The sequence below is a fragment of the Heteronotia binoei genome, chromosome 5 (genome assembly GCF_032191835.1).
Source record: "Heteronotia binoei isolate CCM8104 ecotype False Entrance Well chromosome 5, APGP_CSIRO_Hbin_v1, whole genome shotgun sequence".
NCBI lineage: Eukaryota > Metazoa > Chordata > Lepidosauria > Squamata > Gekkonidae > Heteronotia > Heteronotia binoei.
This window is the reverse complement of record NC_083227.1, coordinates 78,949,758-78,956,641: the sequence shown is the minus strand read 5'-3', so window position 1 is coordinate 78,956,641 and position 6,884 is coordinate 78,949,758. Positions and strand designations below refer to the sequence as shown.

At 40.9% G+C, this 6,884-nt stretch overlaps 1 long non-coding RNA gene across 1 annotated transcript; it reads right to left on the bottom strand.

Moving 5' to 3' along the window:
• Positions 1-955: 955 nt before the first annotated feature.
• LOC132571484 (uncharacterized) lies at positions 956-6,682 on the bottom strand. The gene is made up of 3 exons (XR_009555393.1): positions 6,497-6,682; positions 2,593-2,754; positions 956-1,278 (listed from the first exon to the last, which is right to left on the bottom strand). It is a non-coding gene; the product is annotated as an uncharacterized LOC132571484 (long non-coding RNA).
• Between the last annotated feature and the right edge of the window lie 202 nt (positions 6,683-6,884).

Genomic DNA, 6,884 nt, shown 5'->3' with positions numbered 1-6,884 from the left:
TCCTCCATCTCAGACTGGGATTTCTATTCTCTATTCTTTTACATCACTCTTCAGTCCCCTCTGACTAAATCCAGGAAGGAAACAACCATCCATTTTATTTTCCTTTAAAACCACTGAGCATCTTTTGTGAACATGAGGGACTATCCACTGTGGACATAGCAGGCAGGTGCAACTCCCACGCAGCTCTTGTCAAAGTACCCAGATCTTGACCTCGCACTATAGCAACCATTATTATTGTTAATACTGGCTCTGCTCGGTGATTTGTGGTGGCAAAAGTGATTTGATCAAGAGCGGGAAGCTCACAGGCTGGGGCTCATGTATCATAATATGCTGTAAACTGATTTGTTGTGAGTTTCTGCAAGGCAATACACCCATACCTTCCTGTTTGGCAATTTTGCTCTGGGTTACAGAACATTGCTAAATGCGTACAGACAGACAGATAGATATGGCTGAATGGCCTGTGGCTATATTTTAATTGAATATATATCATGATTGATTACTCGTGTGCTATATTACAGTGCAGATTTGCTGCTGTCCAAGAAGGCTGAGACAGTCCCTTAGCTATTACGGTACATCTACACAAGCAGGCTATTTCTACGGTGGTGCACAGCGACCAGAGACGTAAGCGTTAATAACTGTTGCAATTCCTCTCCAGGGCTGACAACATTGTTGGGTACTGCAGTTTCACTCCTGATCCCTCATAAAGTTTGACTGCTCTGTCAATAGGGGAAATAAACAGCCCCGATAATTAAAGGTGAGTTCTGGACAGTGACCCTTCCACTCCCTCCAGGCTTTATTAGTATAATTGATTTCAGAACATTAATAAGGGTATTGATCAGCTGGGAAAGAACTGAAATAGAGAGAGAGCAAGAGAGGTCAGGCTAGTAAGAAGGAACTGATAGCCCCTCTGTTAGTAAGAGTGGAAGGTTCCAGCCTTGAAAGAATTTATTGGTGGTTCTGAGAGATTACTTTTTAACGTCAACATGATTTTTTAAAAAACAATAACTCCTTAAGGTTAAGGGCTATGCAAAAAGTACAGTGGACAAAAGAGAAATCTCAGAGCAGTGGGGTTTCAAATGGCATAAGTCTTCTTTCGTCCTTTTCAGCAACATAATCACAATTTCCCGATTACTTCAGTTTTGTTAGAGTTCTGCAGGGAGATCAATAGCAAGGCCACAGCATGTTGAAGTACAGGAGAGGTAGGGTTGGTGGTGTCTGAATGTCCTGATATTTTTGTATAATATTTTCTTTTGTTAGTGATCCCAGGTCTGATGAAGACTGGAAAGACACAAGTACTTAATCGATTGGCTTGTCACCACACTACTTTGGGACTTTAATATACATGTTTTGGACATTTGGACTGATTTCTATATAGTAAAATGGTCACTAGTTTGCATTTTTTTTGTTGTGTAATCCATTATAGTGACCTCTCTCAGATTGTATTCTATACCATCTGAAGGTTGGCAACCCTAAAAGAAAGACATGTTCCTTGTTGACAAGAAGTGATGAGATGAGGTAGGTAAGGAACTTTCTGGACATGGAAAAGGAAAATTTTGCTGGTTAAGTCTTTAAAATAAAATTTTGCAAACACAAGTTTTCTCCAGTTTTAATGAAGAGGTTGTTACCAGAGCTTGTTTTACCAATACCACAAACCTGATTTATGCCAGAAAGGCTATCTCTCCAGAGTGGAATAAGAAATGCCATTGGCATTTTCCTAATACAATTCTGCATATAGGTGATACCATGTTGCCTGGCAAAATATGAAAATTGTATTCTATCATAAAGTTCTGAGGGTTCTTGTGGGATTTTTCAAGTATTATATTTGTGAGCCCATTCAGATTGTTTTTACATTTAACCTTTAAAAAATAGCAGCTTCCTACATGTTCCCAGACCTGTTGATCTTCATGTGTCAGATCCCAGCATACAAATGCTTTTTATGCTTCTAAGAACCTAACCTTCCATATTCTCATTATATAAATACAAGACAGCCTGCAAGGATTTGCAGGAGCACCTCATTTTCTCTTGTATCCCCCTCTTCACACTATTTCCTCCTTCCTTTCCTCCAGGAGGACCCTTATTTTCTCCCCTTTCTTTGCTTTATCTCTCCTTCCACCTACCCTCCCACCAACCTAACTTTTGTCTGCCACTCCTTGCCTTCAGCTTTATTATTTGTTTGCTTCATTTATTCCCTGCCCTTCTCTCCAATAGGGACCCTCTCCTCCATTTTATCCTCACAGCAGCCTTGTGATTAAGCTAAAATGAAGGAACTGGGCCAAGTCAATCTGAAAATCTAGTGAGAGTGTAACCTTATCTAGTATTGCTTGAATATCATGTCCCAGCATGTTCTCCATCCATAGTATCACCTTCTACCTTCTGCTTTTGTAACATTTTTGCATTGTTTACCATATATTATGTCTGAAACTTTTAAACATAGTTTCTGATTTTTGTAATCCTTGACCTATTGCATTGTTTATTGGATATCTCAAGCTCTGACTGCAGATGTGATTATATTCATATGTGATTACCTTTTGTAATCTGCCTTGAGTCTCAACAAAAAAAAGTAAGCTATAAATAAAGTAATACAATAAATACCTTGTTTGGATTCCGTTTCAGTGCCATTAGCTCCCATCTATCCAGATGCTCATTCAGAATCTCCACTGCCTTCTTGGATTATGTGAAAATGAGAAATAAAGTTGACTGTCATCTTCATAATGATGGCCTTTCACACCAATGGTAGCATCACGTCTTGACAAACTTTCCCAGTGGTTTCATGCAGATGTCATATAGTACAGTGAACAAAATAGATTGATGTTGAGAAGTAAATTAAGTGGACAACAACAAGGAAATAATTCTTTTGTAATTCACCTAGACTTGCAGAAACACCAATTGGCAGGCATCTTTTATTACCTTTTATGGCTATCCAGACCAAATGGCCTTCTAAATTGCCACACTGTTCCACCATATGATCCCAGCCAGTTTGCCCTCTTAATCAACAAACTGCATGTATTTCAGCTCACTGTACCTGATCCCCTCATCTGAAGAAGTGTGCTTTAAGCACGCGAAAGCTTACATTCTGAATAAAATTGTGTTGGTCTTAAAGGTGAAACTTGACTCCTGCTTTGTTCAAAATAGAGCCCTGTGCAACTCCAAAGCATAAATGTCATTTCACAGAGCAATATTCCTCCAGTGCTAACTTCTGTAATTTACCCACCAAGTAGGACTGGAACAGCAGTGCCCCACCAACTCTGAAAGTCCAGGATAACATGGTTAATCTAATCTCAAAAGTCACTCCACAGTGTTGCACTCCACATCTGTTTCCCAATGAAGATTGTCCACCATATTAGTGAGCCAGGTAATCTCAGTTCCAAAATGAGGTATTAATATAGATTTTCATTCCCAAATGCAAAAACAATAATTTTATGTTTATACTTCTTCCAATAGCAGGGACTGAAATTAGAATCTACAATTTTTCTATAGTGGTCTGCCCCAAATCAGTTCAGTTTCTTCATTTAGTGAGTTCACAGCTGCTTTGTTCACTCATATAATGTAACAAATACATTCAGTTCACCTAAGGGATACTGTTTATATCTTTTTAAAAGCCGCACGGACATTTTTTTAAAGGAATCTTTCCCCATGCTTTTCCCAGATTTGGAACAAAAGTATTTCATGTCTACAACACATTGTGCCTAGTAACTGAGAGTGATACAGGACAGTGTTCCCTAGTCCTAAGGAGGCCATCTGGAACAAACTGGAAGATCCCTTCTTCCAGATAATGTAATTTGATGACCATAGCCATGCAGTCAGATTCACAGCCATTCACTGAACAAGACCACCTTAACTTTAAATCATTTGCCTAAACTGGATTCAGGAGTGGACTGCCATTGTGCCATCTAATCTGTAAAGTGCTGAGAGAAGGCTAGAAGGACAGATGATTATAATGAAGAGTTAATGATTAGGGTTTTTTTTAATTTCAATCTTTATTTCCTTCTCCCCCCACACACACATTTTGCAAACGGGGTACTCTTGCACGCACATAAATCATTGAACTCCAGTATGGGAGCAAAGATGGGTTGCCATGGCAACAAGATCTATGCTCTAAAGAGGAGCTGCCCTTTGTTATGTATCTTTGTGATATTTCTCTCCAGACATGTCACTGGCAATTACCCACAGAAGTAGAGCTCAAATTGTAGCATAGCCCAGCAGATCCGCCTTACATTATTTTCTGTAATTAATGAGATTATTGAATTTCCATGCTAATAGACCATAGCAAGGAATCGGAAAACAACTCCTCTTTCTCTATCTCTTTCGCTTTCTCTTTCTGTCTTCCAATTTGGAGCAACTGCTTTTGTGTTACCTCTTGCTAGCTTTTTTCCCCCACTCTCCCATTGCATTAGATGCTGTCAAAAAAAAATTCAAAAAAAGCTCTTCTATGTTTTTTTTTACGAGTCAGCATGGTATGAAAGTATTGACTTTTTTTTTTGCATTGCCAGGAGGTGAAGCCCCACATAAATGTTCATAAAAGCAGTTCCTGGGCTATTCATCTTTTATAACATTGTTTCTTTACAAATGCTGGAGCTTCACTTAGAGGTCTATGTATCATTTTTTTGACAGGTCTCCATCTATTCTTGGTCTGCCTGCACACTTCCTGTACATAGAAATGAAGCTCGCTGGTGCCAGTTCTCCTCTAAAGCTGTTCCCCCCTCCCCTCCTTTCAAATGCAGTTTCCAGTCTTGCTAGGATAGAAACAGATTCTATAGCAGCAAGATGATGTGATGGTGACACAGGCTGCCAACGTGTGGGTAAATGCAGGAAATCGCCTTTAACTATCAGGATGCTACCTCAAAGCTGAAATGCAGTGCTGGTGCATATGCGGTGGAATTGCTGGAAGACATTTGAGGACTGTTTCCAGAAACAGCCTTCTTTATGATCTGAGAGAGGTCTGACTTTTGACATCGTGATATATACCAAGTCCAACCATTGGTTCATCTCGCTCAATATTGCCTAATATGACTAGCACTGGCTGTCAGGTAGGGAAGGGTCTTCTTTCCCTGAGATCCTTTAACTAGAAGTGCCAGGGATTGATCCTAATATGTATGGAAATTAGTGCTCTGTCTCACCATGAGCCACAGCCCAACCATGGGCCCCTCCCCTTTAGTGAAGCTGTAGGGAAAGAGCAGAAGGGCAGTCACTGACCATTCCTTCCATGAAGCCTTTGCCATTTCCTTGTGTCTCAGCCTTGGTTCACACACCATACAGTGGGGTGATAATATTATTCAGGCTGTTGTGAGATTGCATAAATCAAGCACTAGTGGTTGTGGAAAATGCCATCAAGTCCCCTTGGCCACTGGTGGGGAGCAGAAGGTAGGGTTTCCAGCTCTAGGTTGAGAAAAACCTGGAGATTTGGGAGTAGAGCCTGGCGAGCATAGAGAACTCAGTGGGGTATAATGACATAGAGCCTACTTTCTAAAGTGCCCATTTTCTCCAGGGGAATTGATTTCTGTAGCCTGGAGATGAGCTGTAATTCCAGGAGATCACCAGGCCCCACTGGAAGCCGGCATCTCTAGAATACCAACTAGGGGTGTTTGTTATAATCTACTCAAACTGAAACTATACCCTCCCAAACAAACTTTATCAGTATTTTTAAGGTATATTTTGTCATCCCACATGTATCTGCGTTTTCTCAGGGAAACCATTTTTAAAATCCTGAAAAAAATATGGATATATTCAGGAATTACCAAATAGATCCAAAAACAGTGGAGGTTGCCAAGTTCTTGGTCTACTGCACTGTCTACTACATGGTCTACTACACTGGCATGTGGGAACACTTCCTTTTTTCCTTTATGTAGTGATAAAATTTACAGTGTAGAGAATTCCCATACCTTTTACAGTCTTCTTTAATCAATAAGCCTAAAACAGCTAAGGATTAGCTATGTCAGCAGACTGTTCCCACCAGCTCAGCTTGGGGCTGGCTTCTCATGCAGCCCAGTTTAAACTGGGCTGCAGGAGAGGCCAACCATCCCCAGGATTGAACTGGCTGTTTTTAAAAAAAACAAACAGTATTTTTCTTCTTGGGTCTACTGAGCCTGAAAAAAATTGAGATTTCTGAAAAATGTTGGATCCAAAACCATACTGGTATTGAGATCCCCTGGATTTTTTCAGGAATCCCAATTTTTTCTTAGGTCTAATTGATCCAAACAAAAAAATCCCAGTTTAAAAATATTGCACACCCCTAATACCAACCCTAGTTTCCTTGGTGTTCTCCCATCTGTCACAGAATCCCATCCCAGGCAACAGCCAGCCCCAGCCACCGTCCGGCAGGAGGTCCCTTCCAAGCTAGGCTTCTGTGCTCCAAGACCCCTTGCAAGCTACAGAAGTTCAGCCTGAATCAGTAGTACTGCCACTACCCCAATTACACCCTAGGCAGGAGGCTGGGGAATTCTCTAGCCCTTACCAGGAGACTAACAAGAACCCAGTTCTATACAGTTGACATAGTTACCCAACTTAGCCAGCAGGCATAGGAACGGAGCAGAAGTTTTTCAGCATTCAGTCAGGCATAACAAGATCACAGATGACAAGGGAAAAGCCTGAGTGGTTCAGACTTGGCAAGATGGAAATCTGAGTAGAATCAGACTCCAAGCTGGCTTTCAGGTAGCCATGCTTTATGCCTGGTCCCAACTAGTTGCTGGGCCCAATGCAACCAATCACGACTGAGAGCAATGAAGTCACTCTCCAAGCTAATTGCTAAACAAGGGGTGATTTAGGATAGCTTTGATTCTCACCCCTCCAGCTGTATAGAATACTTTTTAATTAGGGAGGTCACTCTACCAGCTTCCAGCTGAACACTTCCTCCCAAGGCCACATACCAAATCTTATCTCTGCTAACA